Source organism: Pantherophis guttatus, chromosome 8 (assembly GCF_059756535.1).
Source record: "Pantherophis guttatus breed Tessera chromosome 8, ASM5975653v1, whole genome shotgun sequence".
Classification (NCBI taxonomy): domain Eukaryota; kingdom Metazoa; phylum Chordata; class Lepidosauria; order Squamata; family Colubridae; genus Pantherophis; species Pantherophis guttatus.
The window spans coordinates 21,664,552-21,682,230 of record NC_142070.1 but is presented as its reverse complement, the minus strand read 5'-3'; the positions used below and the strand labels follow the sequence as shown (position 1 = coordinate 21,682,230).

General features: G+C 37.5%; 1 protein-coding gene across 2 annotated transcripts in view; it reads right to left on the bottom strand.

Moving 5' to 3' along the window:
• Positions 1–17,381, bottom strand: part of NFKB1 (nuclear factor kappa B subunit 1) — a 79,134-nt gene extending 61,753 nt beyond the window's left edge. Inside the window, exon 1 of one of the 2 annotated variants that reach the window (XM_034442185.3) lies at positions 16,941–17,381. The gene's annotated coding sequence lies outside the window, so the exon portion shown is untranslated. The remainder of the gene's footprint in view (positions 1–16,940) is intronic. The other variant, XM_034442186.3, reaches the window with a different exon arrangement.
• Between the last annotated feature and the right edge of the window lie 298 nt (positions 17,382–17,679).

Here is a 17,679-nt window from a genome sequence, read left to right as displayed (position 1 = left end):
AATAGGTATGATTATATGAATCTGATGTAATTTCGAATGATTCAAGAATGAGCAATATATGGATGCAAATGAAGACAATTAGAAAAAAGTTCATTAAAAAATCAGAAGTAATCTGAAACATAGATTATATTCTACAAGCACCAAGGCACAAGGTTCTAAATTCTAAAATGCACTTAACAAATACAGCAGCATTCTATTGGTTAGGATACAACCAATTTTAAATGTAATATTAATAATTTGTCTTTTTACTAGAAAAATACTTAGTGTAATTTAGCTAATTACACTAATTACAGCTCTTTGAAGAATAACAAAAGAAATTAAGTATATTACAAATTTTGCCTTTTTTAGAAAAATTACTGAGAATATAAGATTAATATATTAATATTAATTAATTCTATTTATATCTAATACAAACAAGATATTAGTAAACAAAAACATAAGGTATTTTTTATATTCGTTCTACCTTTTGATCCTAAATTTAATTTTGGATTCCACCCTTAGTCTTAGAAGGAACAGAATGGAATGAGAGAATAAAGAACTGTAGATTTCAGTGGCTAGATTCATGTATCACACTAAGCCATCATAAGGTTTAATCTTTGGCTTATTTTATGTACAGACAATGTGGAGAATGACATTTTTGTTACCAGTATTAAAACACAATACTTGTCACACACACTTTATTTTTGATTATATGAACTTGATTATATGTTTGGCACAATCCATAAAACTTGGAAATAACGGAAATGAAAATAATTTCTCTTTCCTTTTTCGATGTGGCCAGATCATCATCACCATCATCTAAATATATACGCTGTCTAATTCCCAAATATCCTAATTCCCAACACTCCTAACAATTCATTACGCTTCCTGGATAGCCTCATCAGAGAAAGCAACAGCAAATTAGAAACACAAGTCTATGTTAAAACCACCCACACTAATTAAGATTTCCATTACCAAAGTAATAACCCAACTTCCCACAAGATAAGCTGTGTAAGAATGCCATTTAGATGAGCAGAAGCACACTGCAGCAACCCTGAGAAAAAGTGCCTGACCACTCAACGTAAGAAAAAGGAAACAGGTCATTTATATATTTTCCAACAAAACAGATACTCACACAACTTTATTAAAAAGTGCCTGACCACTCAACCCACTACAGCACAACCAACATAAGCTGTGAAAAGGATAACAACTGTCTCAGAAACCATCAACATATTACTACTTTCACATGACATTGTTGTAGCACACAAACCAACTAAAGCCCTCCAAAATATCTTAAGTCAACCAAAAGATACAGTAACCCCAAAATAAAAAACAGGAGTCATCTACAACATACAATATTAAGGACTGTATCAGCCACTATGTAGGACAAACAGGCAGAAGACTAGCAGATCGCATCAATGAACCAACAAGCAGTCAAACCCGTGATGAAAACTTCTTAATTGCCACAACACATGGACAGACTTCACCATAGTTTCAAATGGGAAACTGTGAGCTTCCTAGACCAAGCCAAATCCAAAAATGCTGTAGAACTCAAACTATATCAGCCATCAACAGGAATCTAGAGATAAACAACACCTACATACTATTCAAAGGAAACTATCAAAAAGCTAGAAGACCTCAATGCCTTCTTGTCAACAATCAACATCCAGATAAGCAAAGATTAAGGTCAAGTTTAATATCAGACCAACAATCAAACAGTAAACAATACCCTAATCAAGGAACTACTAATTCAGACAAACACCAAACAGCCTAATCAAAGAACCATCAAAGAACACTGACAGGCAAGACACTTGTATATAAACAGACAGCAAATCCCATTCCTTTCTAGTACCGATGATGTTATCTGGCTACCTGGTTATCTGAAATATCTGGAAAAAAACAACCAAATTCAGACAGCACAAAGGACTCCAAAATCCTAATTTGTTATGTCTTTCAAGTAATCCTGAGAAAACCTGATGTTGAAGATGGACTCGACTTCAAAGCACAATATAGCAATAAATGAAAAACAAATAGAAACAATGTTTGGGGAATAGAAAGTTAAAATAATCATAACATACAGAGCCCTCATAAAACCCAATGGGTAGGACCTGCTGGAAAAGCCATCTCTTTATGGCCTTCCTGAAGAACAGAAGGCTGAAGCCACATGGACCTTGTGGGCAAGAATGGCAATAAAGGAGGCATGCTTCAGATCTCTCACAAGATTACCTTCCATGAGTGTGAGGGTATCTGAAGCATGCCAACCGTGATAGATTGTATGGGATGGGCAGAGACAATTGGAGAGAGGTTGGAAATAAACAGGCTGTAAGATGTATAGGGCTTTCAAAGATAACCATCAACACATTGTCCTTGAAAGCCTAGTATATCTTGTGTAATATGAGCTTACCCCGGTGCAACCATACAACCATAACTACTCAAGTCAGCTGTAGTTCCAAGGAGTCTACAGAGCACATTGTTGTAATCCAAATGAGATATCAGAGGTGAGTAATACATGAATGATTATGAGAAAAACTTCCTGGTGCAGGAAAGGGTGCAGTTGGTACTCAAGATAAAGGCCTTTGGTAAGGGCTTCCTAGTCAAAGCTGCCCCCTGTTCTTTGGGCAGGAGCCATGAGTCGAGGAAGACTCATAAATCAGCATAAGTTCCAACTGGAGAAATGCTACCCAATCCAGAGTCCTTCCATTTTGGTGAGTAAATATTTGTAGAAGCATGGGCAGTTTGTTTCTTGTTCTTCAAAGAGATATGTTCTGTTCTATAAGGTTTGTTGTCTTCATCTTAGAGAAGTCCTTATGCAGTAGAGATGAGACTAGGATTTAATTTTTGCTCTTCAAAGAACACTGAATTTCGTGGAGTCAGTATGGCATGATCTTGGCTGTAATCTGCAGAAGTTTGTTACTCAATCCTCTAGGAATGATGTCATATTGTTTGCATTTGGTTAGAAAAACCATTTGGTTATGCGAGCTGCAATTAAAAGCTTATGCATTTAAAAAAAATTCTGTTCCTCAGAAAAGGTGAATAGTGGATTCTATCTATTTTTTTATCAACTTGAATAAAACTGTTTTGAGTTTTATATTCCAGAACCAGGAATTTAAATTTTTCTCAGAAAAATAAGGGAAGCAATTACCATGAAACAAAGGTGATGTAAAGTAAAGCTAAAATGGTATTCCCCACTTTGTTACAGAACCTTCATTCTTGGAGAGTTCCTGCCAGCAGATGAGAATGAGAGTATATTTTCTGGTATGCCTAGCATAAATTGGGCAAAACCAATATTTTTTTGCCAGGTTTCTCACTGGAGCTCAAAAACATTCAAGAGTATCCTAAATATATAAATGCAGGTCTTATTTTTCAAGAGATATAAAATCCTATGTATAGCAAGGTTTATCCCTACTTCTAATGGCATATGAGAAAAACCAAAACAGGGCAAAGAGTTGGTGCCTATGGAAGAGTCAGATAAGAGGCAGCATAGTCTACAGCTGCATAATGGATATAGCAAGAAGCTCAGAAGGGACCCAGATTGTCAGCCTGATCAGATAGAACAGACAGAACATACAACCAGATAAACTAATTCTATTTTGCTGTAAAGCTACTTTTGAAAGTCTGAAAGTAAAATTTCACCATTCCCTTCTCAGTCTGAGAATTTAGGGAACAGTCCTTCTGAGACATTTGCCCCACCCACTATACAGCTAGAGGCTATGCTGTTTCTTACCTGACCCTTCCACAGGCAGCATCTCTTCCCCTTGTCTCCCAAGGTCAGTCCTACTTACCATTACACTACTCCTCATTTAGTTTTCCTAATCACCTACAGTACCTTATCTTAACTAAATATAATTTCTTTTTATAAGCCCACATCCAATAATTACTATGTTATGACATTCATTAAAAAAATGCTTCAGATTCAAAGGAGAGACTTTAAAGAAGCAGGCTAGGAAGAGAATCGATACTTTTGAATCTGGGTGTTGGAGAATACTCTTGAGAATAATATTGACAATTAAGAACACAAATTAATGGATCATCAAAAAAATCAATCGACCATTCTCATTCGGGGCACAAATGACGAGGCTCAATTATCCTACTTTGGACACATTGTGTCCAAAGACCTAGCTCTCTGAAAAAGACTCTAATGTTGAGAAAGGTGACGGAAAGAGAAGATGAAGATATCCAGCAATGCACCATTGGAAGACTTGATTGGTCAGATTAGGGACAAATCATGAAGGGAAAAGAAAATCTATCTAAGAGTCAAAAATGACTTGATTGTACATAATCATCAATAAATCAAAAGAAAGAGAATACCAGGTGTTATCCATAATTGCTATCCAATTTCAAATTCATAGAAAACTGTTACCTAGAAATGTCATGTAAATATAGAAGATAAGGCAAAATCAGAACACCTTCTCTTCAGCAGTCAACATCCAAATAAGCAGATGGTGACACTGATTAACACCAAACAAACTCTCAAGAAGCAAATAATACCTTAATCAAAGAACTACCAACTGAGACAAACAATCAAAAAGTAAATAACAGTCTAATCAAGGAAATACATAGCAATGTCCCCACTGTCAGGCAAACTACTGTATATAAACAGAGAGCAGAGCCCATTCCCCTGCAGTACTGAAGACATTATCTAGTCTGGTAATGAAACATCTGCAAGAAAACAACCAAGCTCAGAGAGCACCAAGGATTCTACATTATAATTTGGGTTTATCCAATGAAGCTGAACTTGGGAGATGCTTCTTTGCCATGTATAATTCCAAAACGTAATGATGGCTTCCAGCTTAGATAATTTTGCAACATCATGAACAAGCTTTTGAATTCTCTAGAATTACTGAAGAAGTATACATGAGATTGGGAATAAATTTAAACTGGAAGAAAGGAAGGGAAGAAGAAAATACTGACATAACATTAAAGCTACAAAGTCTGCTCTTAATGGAGTTTTATAGTTAATTAAACCAACTTTTGCATTGTTATAGATATGATTCCTTTCCCCCATTTAAAAGAGAGCTATAAACTCTTGCAGTTGCTCATATCTGTTATTTATTTATTTATTTATTGGTTCGATTTATATGCCGCCCTTCTCCGGAGACTCAGGGCGGCTTACAATGCGTTAAGCAATAGCCTTCATACTTCTGTATATACCAGCTTAGTAGGGCTTTCGGGGGCCCCTAAGCGGTGTTCTTTTTATACAAAGTCAGCTTATTGCCCCCACAAACCGGGTCCTCCTTTTACCTTCCTCGAAAGGATGGAAGGCTGAGTCAACCTTATATATGATATAATCATAACATATTCATTTTTCCCACTTGTTCTGTATATATTTCCATCCACCCACCACTTGGCCTAAATATTCCCTCATAATCGTTCAATGCTCCTTATGATGGTAAACTCTTCAGTTGCAGCTTTATAAAACAATCACCTTGCTATATGTATTAAATTTTACAGAGATTCAGATTGAATAACTTACATCTGTAGCCCTCATATATTTCTCACATTCCTCTGCCTTCTTTTATATCAATGGAAAACTAATAAATTACTGAAATGCAGTAACTTCTGACCAAGTTAAAACCAAAACAAAGGAAACGTCTGCATAGAGACATACCTTGGAAATATTTCGTGTTTGGTTCCAGACCAAAGCAATAAAACAAAGTCACATGGATTTTTTGGTTCCCCAGAACATATAAAAGTTAGGTATGTTTGCACTATATTGTGGTCTAATAAGTGTGCAATAGCATTATTGCTCAGCTGCCCTGAGTCTTCGGAGAGCGGCGGCATATAAATTTAATTAATTAAATTAAATTATGTCTAAATAAATGTATATATCTTAATTAAAAGTACTTTATTATTAAAAATGCTAATCATTATCTGATTAATACAATTAATACAAGTGAAAAAAAAAGAAATATTGTGAGATTATCAAAATGTGACAGAAAGACATGAAGATAGCAAAGGCTGTTGAAAAAATGGTGCCACAAACCACAAAGTTTGCCACAAACCTTCAATATGGGCACCCCACCCCACCCTGGCAATATCTGAGAAGCACAATAAAGTGAAGCACAATAAAAGAAGGTATGCCTGTAATATTTTTATGGGTAACAAGACGAGTTAGGTTTCTGACTAGTAATTGCGAGGCAAAGTATCTCAATCCAGAAAAGAATACGGTACTGTATTGTCTCATAAACCATACGGACTGAAGGTGATAACACAGGAAAACCAAAGAATACCATTTTGTAAACAAAGGACAGGTGGCAGAAGCCTTGATGGTTAGAAAATTAGGAGCTCTATGGCTGTTGATTTAAAAGACAGAAGGAAGGAAACCATAATTTAAACTTCAGGACTAACACAGAACAATGCCATCATTCTAATATACTCCTGGACAAAAAACTTCTTCCTATTTATGGTTCCCTAATTCTCTACATAAAACTATTTATCTAATTTTGTTATTGCCTGGGAATGAGAAGCAATAAGAGAATGAATCAGAGAAAGTAGTTTAAAAGGCACGTTATGGGCAGAGGAAGGAAAAGTATAAAAGGAATGGGGTATACATTAAATAAAAACCTCGGTGGTGCAGCAGACTAAAGTGCTGTTAAGTGCTAGCACTTAGCTGCCAGCTGCCTGCAATTAGTGCAAGTTCGAAACTCACTAGGCTCAAGGTTAACTCAGCCTTCCATCCTTTCGAGGTAGGTAAATTGAGGACCCGGATTGTGGGGGCAATAAGTCAACTTTGTATAGAACAACACCACTTAGGGGGGGCCGAAAGCCCTAATAAGCAGGTATATACAAAAAAGTATGCAGGCTATTGCTATAATGCATTGTAAGCTGCCCTGAGAAGGGCGGCATATAAATTGAACTAATAAATAATAAATAAATAAATTCTATTGAATAGTTAAAAAATTAAAAATTAAAAGACTATTGATATTTGAACTGCAACTCTGAACAATCATCATTGACCACTTCATAAAGATATTAGGACTTGTAGTTCAGGAATTTCTGAACTAGGACAGAATACCAATTTATGAAATATTAAATTTTATATATAGACCCTATATATATAAACATCATCCATTTTAATGTTTCAAATATTAAATATATTAATGTCAAATATTATAATATATCTTTCTGCGTTCCTTATGACCAAAGTGGCTGAACTCTGTATTTAATACACATTGATATCTTTTTCTTTAAAAAATCACCCTTTCTATGTTTCCAAAGGGCAAAATTATAAGTATATTATCAATATATTAAAAGCATATTATCAAGCTACATTGAATATGAATTGTAGTAAATCATTTCAGTTGGCACATATAAAATGCAATAATTGTGATGAAAAATGTGATTATGGGGGCAGTATTACATTTGGAAAGGAAATGAATTTAAGATTACTTAATAAGTATGTAATTCCCAGAAACAGAAAAAAGTTAAACAAGACTAGCCAATATCTTCTATCAAATTAATTTTTGTACTACAATAAGGCAATTATTTTTTAAAAAATCATTTAAAAAATATAAGATTGCTACAATCCTTCATAAAATTAAAAATCAGAATTCCATAATAAAAAACAAAGTAAGAAAAAAATCTGATACCTGAACAATGATGATTTAAATCATATTTTTAAACTTTGCTTGCCTGTTTTTTTCATTTGTAGAGAATCAGAATGGAAGTGATCTCATAATTGGTGGTAAAACCCTTTTGGTGTTAAATGTTAATTGAATTTCTTTTCAGCACAGTCCCAGCTAGTTAGAAATCCATAGTGTAAGTTTGCAAGGATCTTTAAATGTACCGCAAAGAGTCCCAGTTCTTCAGAAAACCTTACGATTCAAAAGATTTTTCCTCTTTTCTCTATTAGTTACCTCTTTTCTAGAGAAACCAGTCAAGCCAGCTTCATAGTTCCTTTTACCATAAGATTGACAAATAGGGAGAATTTACTTTTCTGGAGAAGTGGTGTTTATTTCATAATTCTTATGGTATACATATTTTGAATTTGTATTCTATGATTGCATTTTCCAGTTGCAATTTTTGTAACAGAATTTTTGTCGAAATGTTCAAATGCGATCCATAACACCTAATTTAAATAAATAATTTTAGTTTGGTTAGTTTAAAAAAAGCTTTTATTATCACACCCTAAAAATTCTCCTATGGTACTACATTATTAAGATAGCATAATGTTCAAGAATGGATGAAATAATTTGAAAAACAAATATGCCATATGTACTCATTTAGGATAAATAAATACCATCTGACCTCTGTACACATCAATTTCAATTCAATATTTCCAAATATATATAAAAGTTTACAACTTTTTTAAAAAATTAATTTTCTGAAGAATGTAGTCGATCAGTCCAGAAATGAATAGGTAAAATGGCAACAGAACAAGTACCTTTATAGATTATCACTATGGAAGAATAATCTAAATTTATTATAAATTATAATTGTTTTGAAAGGAAGAATATATAATTTCAATATATTATTTTGTGTTCCTCCTTACAATCCACTCAAAATTAATATAGTAATAATGAATACATATATTCTTTGATTCATCTCCCTTAATTTGTAACCACATAATCAACTAAAGCTAATTATTGATTAAAACCTAAGAATACTAATCACAACTTCTTCCTATCTATTCATTTGACTCTCAAATAAACCTGCTTGCCAAGTTCAACATACTGTACACAAACATTTCAGTTATATTACAAATTGTTTTTTAGTATATGCAAACTATTTGTGGCTCAATGTCAAACAAAGTGGAATAAACATATGAAGGTTTCATGCCTTTCAACCAAAATAAGAATAAAATGCACAGTATGTATAATATGGTCAGTACTTAATTATTTTAATTGGAATACACTGGCATAAAAAAATGAAGAGATGTAAATGTGAATGCAAACAGGATTTTTTAAAAAAATATAAATCATTTATCTAACCCCAACAGGAAGATATGTCTTTTAAAGAAAGATGAAATTATTCAATAGTATCAAATATCTAAGAAGCTTATATCTTGATTTCTTAATCAACTATTCAGTCTTCAGAAGTGTATTTATCCTCCTTCTATTCCACTGTTTTGCAAAGCTTCCAAAAATAGTTGCAAAATTTCAGTCACCTATTTTAAATCCATGCAGAAATCAAAATAAACCACCCCAGATTTCACAAACAAATCTTGGTTAGCATCAAATGAAGCGATTGTGTAAAGCAAAATGGATTCCCCACCTCCCAGTTCTGTATTTCTCTTAGGAAGAGGAAGGAACTAGTAATAATGCAATAAGACAACCTTTGAAGGTTGATTAAAACACTGGAACAAGATAATAAAGTTTGCAGATGATACCACTGTACTGGGTCTTATTACAGGAGGAGACGAATTAGCATACAGAGAAGAAGTCCAGAAGTTATCCATATGGTGCTCAGAAAACAACTTGCATCTAAACACCAGCAAGACAAACAAGATGGTGTTAAGATTTCCAGAAGCAGAGAGAGGAACCTGCCCCACTCTACATCAAGGGGGGCTGTGTGGAGAGGGTCTCCTTTTTCAAATTTCTGGAAGTCCACTTTAGCCAAGATCTCACCTGGAAAAATATTACCCAGGTGGTCATGAAGGCTCAACAGAGACTCCATTTCCTTAGGGTCTTGCGGAAAAATCAGGTGGAACAATGACTGATAACTTCCTTTTACTAGTCTACGATAGAAAGCGTCCTTTCATATTGTGTTACGGTATGGTATGCTGGCTTGACAGCTGTTCTGCCCCAGCTATGGACCCCAAAGAACGCAGCACACACAAAGTCTGTACAAACCTTAGTTTACTAAATTAAATCAGTCTTTTTCAAACAAAGGCTGTTAATTAACTTTCTTAACAGCCTACAAGAATCCAAAGAATAAATAATCGTAATCTTACTATGGTTGACAGAAAGCCCAGAAGCAATTTGCAGAGAGCTAAGATCAAGACGTGAAGGAGAGTGAACGAAGTTGTTCCCTGCATATTGCCTCAGTCATCGTCCTTACTTAAATAGGCTAAGGGAGTGGCCAATTAGCCCCAAGCCTTACTCTTGAGGAAACCTTCTCCTGAGGAGCCACTCCTGCCTTTTGGCAGCTCTGCGCACCCATGCACCGAGAAGAGGCTCCTCTTTATAGGAGCTTCTGGAGGTTCTGAAGGCCCTGAATCCCCGCCTCTGGCACCACATCTTCTCCAGCCTCCTCGTCTGACTCGCGTGCCAGCTGCACAGGCTGCTGGCGCAACACCACACCAGCCTCCTCGCTGTCGGAATCAGCTACTAGCTGCACAGGCTGCTGATGGGCCACAACAACAGCTGCGGACAGAAAGGCATTACAGAGGATGATGAGCATAGCACAAAAAGTTATGGGCTGTCCCCTGATACCACTGGACGAAATCGCCAGGACCCGCTGCCTCAACAGAGTGAGGAAAATCCTCAGGGATGATTCACACCAGGCGTGAAATGCTAGGGGTTCACTCCAGTTCACGCGAACCGGTAGTGATAAAAACTACCAGTTTGGGCAAACCAGTAGTAAAAAAAAGCTACCGGTTCCTCTGAACCAGTATTTCCGACGATCAGCTGTGCCGCACAATTTAGCTTTGCTGAAAGCAGGAAATCCTGCTTTCTAGCGAAGCTAAATCTCATGGCACAGCTGATTCCCCCCCTCGCTGTTCTACTTACCTTCCCAAGCCTCCTTTTGACATTACTGTGCATGCGCACAAAGCGCACATTTGGTTCACAGTGCGCATGCGCGGCCAGCGAACCAGTAGCAAACCGGTTCAGATTTCACCGAATTCATACCCTGGTCAGCACTTCTTTACTCTCCTACCATCGGGCAGGAGATATAGAAGCATAGCTAGCCAAACGAACAGGTTGAAAAATAGCTTTTATCCATGGGCTTTCAGACTTCTGAACGCAACATAACACCACAATTAGGTTTAATATGATAGACTTGTAAGGCCAGCGCAACGTACATGTTCATACCGATGTAATTTAATATAATATTACATACATATAGGTATATGGGAATGTGTGTTATTACTTATTTGGGTTTAGGGATTCTATTTCTTTCATTTATTAAGTTATTGAGGTGTATTTTGTGTTGGGGGGGGCTGCACCAAGGGAGGCTCAATTCAATTTCATTGTACACAGATTGTGCATTGACAATAAAGGTTTGATTTGATTTTGATTTGATTTGGAAGTGGCAACAATGTAAGTTTCTTTGGCAACAATATTATTTGGCTACCAATGCAACGTAGTTTGGCTAATGTCTCTTCCAATATTAGTTGATGTCATGCATACTACTTATTTTATTTTTTTTTGTCAATACAATACATTGAATTAATGCCACTTCTATACAGGTTGTCCTTGACTTACGACCGGTCACTTAGTGACTGCTTGAAATTACAACAGATCCCCCAAAAGCCACTGACAACCTGGTTTCAAAGTTCCAATGCTGCTCCCTGATGGTCATGTGACCCAGAGGTGGGCTGCTGCCAGTTCGGACCGGTTCAACCGTACCGGTAGTTACGCCCACTGGCTGGACCCGCCCACCTGCCCCGGTGCTATCCTATATATCTCACTCTCTGGCTCGTTCGCCCCGCCCACACAGCCCAGCTGATTTGTGCACTTCGCCCACTCTGCTCACCGCAGCTGCCTGAGAAGGTGTGCTGGAAGCCGCGTGCATGAAATCGCTGTGTGTTTGAAGCCATGCGCAAGCGTGGAAGGCACATGCGCAGAGCACATTTGCGCTCACATTTTGGGTTGTGCACTAGGCGAATCGCTTGTTAAATTATGTGAAGCCCATCTCTGACGTGACCACATTTTGGGCGTTCGGCAACTAACCTGCATTTGTGGTCCTTTGAGCCCCTCAGTTATGTGACTATGATTTCCAACAGCTTTGACAGAAACCAGTTTACTTCTGGAAAACTTCTAGCAAAATTTGATCCATAGTGAACAATGGGTTTGCTTAACAACTGCTGCATGCACTTAACAACTGCCATGTTTGCTTAATGACCACTGCATTTGCTCAATGATTGACACAAAAAAGTTTGGAAAATAGGGTCTGTCGTGTTATGACTCGGTTTGACCATCACGACTTATGATCATAATTGCCAGGCTCAATTATGGTTGTAAATCAAAGACTACCTAGAATTTGATAACATATATTTATTGGGTTATCAATGCAACCAATTGCCTGATAACCCAATAAAGAAGATCCATTTAAAGAAAGACTAAAGATAAGAATACAGACAGTGCATGGTGTTGTGTTTTTTTTAATGAATTAAACAGCAATTATTCTTTACATTTGTTTTTCATTCTCTTTATGTACTGGGATTGGCAAAAACCTGATATTATAAATGTCAAATTTAATTTTTATTAAGTCATGCATTTTCATTATAAGTTTTTAGTAGCTCAGAATATTATTTTATCTTCATGACGACTTTCTGTTTAAAAAGAACATTCCCATGGGTAAATACTGATTATTTTCCATTTATCATAAGAAGCTCTTCCTAACAAAAAAGCCAGAAAGCTCTGACATGGACCCAGAGTTTTTTTGAATATTATATTTTGCATTTCAGACTAGCTATAAATTCAAATTTTGGATGTGAATGTTTGGAGGCATCTGGTTGGCTGCTGTTTTAAGAAGAGGATGCTGTAAATTTTGTCTAGCTCTAGTTTTTATATGGTATTTTAATTCTATCTTCACACAGTTAATGAACCCTTTTGTGTTTTACTGTTTGTATATAACTAAATTAGGAAGATCCATCTGATGGAATAAAATACATAACACGATTTATGCCTAGGACCCTGTACCATTATGTGAACTATCGCTTTTTAGCGCTGACTGCTAAAAAGATAACAAAGGGAAAGCAAAGATTAGTTTTGTCTGTGTAGTTATAGTAATCTTGGAAATTTTCATATATTAGTTTCAGATATATCTATCACTGTCTCTTTCTCCCACCCTCCCTCCCTCCCTTCCTGTCTGTCTCTCTATCATCTATCCATCTACCTACCTAGATGGAATGGAATGGAATGGAATGGAATGGAATGGAATAGAATAGAATAGAATAGAATAGAATAGAATAGAATAGAATAGAATAGAATAGAATAGAATAGAATAGAATAGAATGTAAAGAGCCTGGTGGCGCAGTGGACTAAACTGCTGCTGTTAAAGTAGCACTTAGCTGCCAGCTGCCTGCAATTACTGCGAGTTCAATTCTCACCAGGCTCAAGGTTGACTCAGCCTTCCATCCTTTCGAGGTAGATAAAATGAGGACCCGGTTTGTGGGGGAAATAAGCTGACTTTGTATAAAATAGAACACTGCTTGTGGGGGCCCAAAAAGCCCTACTAAGCAGGTATATACAAAAGTATGAAGGCTATTGCTTAATGCATTGTAAGCCACCCTGAGTCTCCAGAGAAGGGTGGTATATATAAATCGAATGAATGAATGAATGAATGAATGAATGAATGAATGAATGAATGAATAAATAAATAAATAAATAAATAAATAAGAATAGAATAGAATAGAATAGAATAGAATAGAATAGAATATCAGAGTGGGAAGGGACCTTGGAGGCCTTCTAGTCCAACCCCCTGCTTAGGCAGGAAACCCTACACCACTTCAGACAAATGGTTGCTCAATCTCTTTTTAAAAACTTCCAGTGTTGGAGCATTTGCAACTTCTGAAGGCAAGTTGTTCCACAGGGACAACTAATTGTTAATTGTTAATTGTTCTAACTATCAGGAAATTTCTCCTTAGTTCTAAGTTGCTTCTCTCCTTGATTAATTTCCACCCATTGCTTCTTGTCCTATCCTCAGGTGCTTTGGAGAATAGCCTGACTCCCTCTTCTTTGTGGCAACCCCTGAGATCTATTCATCTAATTTTAACATATGCAAGACAATTGAGGTTACCAATGATAATTATGGATATATCATATCTCCAATCAGAGGATAGCAGACACACCAATACCACTTTCGGAACACAGAGGTGTCAACTTCAGCATTCTAGTAGCATTAGACTAGAAAATGTAGCAACAGTTTTGAAATAGATAAAATTCAGGGTTGATACAATACAAAGGGAGGCTCTATTTCGTGTCATCATCATTTTTAACTGACTCATTGTAGAAAAAAGAACTTATTTCTTAGTGTAGAATCAACCAAAAAAAACAACAAAACTTCATATACGTTTTAGATGAGAGGTATTTTTAATTTAAAAACAATACACTGAACAATAACACAGAAGTCACAAAAACTGGGAAATACAAAAATTTATACAAATTTTATACAAAAATTGCATAAAACTAGGTAGCCAGTATTTGTTATTAATAATACAAAACCATTACTGGGTATCTTTAGAATTGGTACTTATTAAGGAAATCCTAATCTTGTAAATGCTGCAAAGAAGGAAATGTTTTACAATCTGATTTCAGCTTTCCCTTTTTAATTTACTGAGTCAACAAATCATATTTTCATGCCAAAATACCTTATATTGGGAAAAAAGTACAATTTATTTCAGAATATACAGCACTCATAAATTAATACAGGGCAGACTTCACAATGTCCTTTTCTCCTCATGCCCAAGTCTAATATATCCCTTGTCTAATATTTAAAAGGCAGATGTAACTTCTTGAATTGCACTGACATACAGCTCCCATTTCTATTCAGTACAGACTTTTCATAATAATCTCAACAAGGCATTTGACAATCCACAATAATGGCCAAAATGCAAAGGCATTTCACCTATCCTATCTTAGCTTCATCTGCATAGTTCCTTAAATGTGCTTCACTTAAACAATGCCTAGATTGCATTTTTCCTTCAAAGAAGGTTCTAACAACGGGAAAGGTAAAAGGAAAGAGAAGAAGATGATGAACCAGCAGTAAAGTGAACGGACTGTTACAGAGGTGATGGGTATACAGTTGGAAGATCTGAAGATTAGGTTGGGAACAGATCATCATGGAGTAAATCTATCTATGTGGTCGCTAAGAATTGGCATGTAATCATCATCAAACTGCAGGCTGGAATTAAACTGATATTATCCAAACAAAACAGCCAAAGGAATTTAAGTTAGGTATCAAGAAACAACAATAGTTTACTTATATAATGTATTTTTATAGGAAACTTCCTATTTATGCTGTGATAATAATTATTTCTTACCAGTATTAGAGATTAATATAAACTAAACTCAGATGTCTGACTTTTAGACTGATTTCCCATCCTTCATTTTAAGTAGACATGTTCTCTTATGTTCAAAATATTAAAAATTTCCAAAGCAGAACTCAGCACTGAAAAACATACTGGATCTATTTTCCTTATCTCCATTTCTGGTCATTTTTGCACTCTGTTTGTATATTGATTTTCTCTTCTTTCTTTTCTTTGCGGGCCTTTTTAAGAATCAGATCTCTTTTGGCAGAACAATGGAATAACAGTTCTAGCCCTCATACTTAGGGGAAGTCATATCAACAATGATAAATATTGCACTCATCTGAGAAAAAAAATGACAGTGACATTGAAAAGAATATTCAGCTCCTAATCCCATGTTTGCAGACTGCTTGATATAGGGCAATCAGCGTCAAACATGATTAGATGTTGGATTAAATGCATTAAAAGCATTAGATTAAAGATAAGAAGACTCGGGTTCAAGTGCTCCTCAGCCATAAAACTGTATTGGATGACTATGGACCGGTGACTCTCTCAGGCTAGTCTATCTCTATCTCAGAGAAAATTTGGAAGAAATATTCTTACGTACAATATTAAGTCACTAGAGCGGAGAGACAGAACATCAGTCTACTAAATCAGTTCAATAAAATGTTGGCATGAAGAGATAATGTTTACGTCATTGCAAGAGAAACTTGTCTTTATTCATTCCAGCAGCTAAAAGACTACTTTCAGTATCAGTGAAGATGCCATCTGAAGTACAAATACTTTCACTGGTTTTGCCCGGATGGCCTTTTTCTAAACAATGCAAGGCTGAGAAAGCTTGATCGCACATTCCCACAAGATCCTGCAACCCTTATCAATGACTGCTGCCACCTTTTTCCCCAGCAAAACGTTTATGTCTTTTAACAGTTGTAAATGTGTTGAGGCTGCCATGTGCAGACTGAGACTGTTCCTGAAATAGAGAGGAAGTTATGGGGAGGGAAGCTTTACTAGCTGCATATTGGTCTTTGGCACCCCTCTAGAAGAATTTTGTGGCAAATGAAAAAGTTGCAACTTTTCATTAACTGGATGCATCATTTAGGGAAGGCCTAAAACCATGTGCTCCAGAAGGTTTCTGTGAAGAAGGAATAGTGTCTTGTCTTTTACGAAGGAATGAGGAAGTAGAAAGTTCTGTTGAGTTCATGCACACACACACACACACACACACACACAGCAATGTGACAAAATACAGATTTCCATACCACAAATGTTACGGCCTCTCTAGAAAGCCAAGCTCAGATCATCTACAACTAAAAGAAGGTGCCAGCTCTAAAATCATTCCCACTTTAAGATTTCCTACTGAAATCCAATCCCATCCCAAAACCCATTGCTAAAGCGACGCCTATATAATCCATAGGGTCAAATACAAAGGCAAAGCACTTGCTCTGGATCTCTTTGTATTTGACCCTATGGATTATATATAGAGAGAGACTGGGTTGAAGGGTGCGTCGTCGGTTTAACGCGGCATCAGGTCTCTCCATCCCCAAACCCAGCCCGTTTGTCAAGCCTAAGGCGGCTATCAGGGAAGCTCGGGCCCCCAAAAACCCGGGGATCGTAAAAAAAAAGGGGGGGGGGAGAGACACTTGGCTTGCCATAAATCCACGGGGACGAAGCCACCGTCGCGCTTGGAGGGGAAAAAAAAAAAGTTTCTTTCCCGACTTCGCAACGTTTCCGCATGGCACCGAAAGCGCACCCTCGCGGCTTTTTCCCGCTAGCCCCGAGCATAAGAAGCCCGGTCGTGGGGATGGGCACCCACCCACCCGGGACTCACCTTACACTCGGGAATGGTATTCCCGTCCAGGAAAGGAAGGAGGAACTCGGATCGGAAGACCAAAGCGCGGTGGGAGGAAAGGAAGGAGAAAAGCGACGGAGTGGCGGAGAAGTCCTGGGTCAAAAGAGCGCCATGTCAGAGCGCAAAGGCTGTTCGAGGTCGGCGGTGGCAGCAGAAGGAAGAAGCAGCTGCCCAGCGCTTCGAGCAAAAAATAAAATAAAATAAAAAAGAAGGAAACCCGCGCGATCCGTCGCCTGTCCGAGTCCCGCGAGGACCAGGTTGCCCGCCTTGGCGCCCACGCAGATACAGACTGCCGGGCGCGGGCACGCTCCCTGGGAGCGCGACCCCGAGCGCCTCGCACCTCCCTTTCTCCCCTCCTTGCCCGCCCACTTCAGGGCTCCTTCCCCTGCCGCGCTTTCGCCTCCCTCTCACTTCCTAGCTGGAAATTCCCACTGACGTTGAGAGATGAGCGGCGAAGGGAAAATGGAAATGATCCGAAAGAAACAGACGCCCCCGGGGAGGGCTGGAAGCAAAGAAAGGGCGGCGGCCGGGGCTGTGCCACACGCCGGGGCGCCCCTCGCGAGTTTATTACACGGAAGCGAAGCTGTCACGCAGTGGCTCCAAAGCGGCTTCCTGCTTTACGAGGGACGTAATTGCCGGCCGCCAGCGATATGGCGAGGATGGTGAAGATAAATAAGGAAAGAAATGGGATTCTTTTTGCCGGAGAAGAGGATATCTC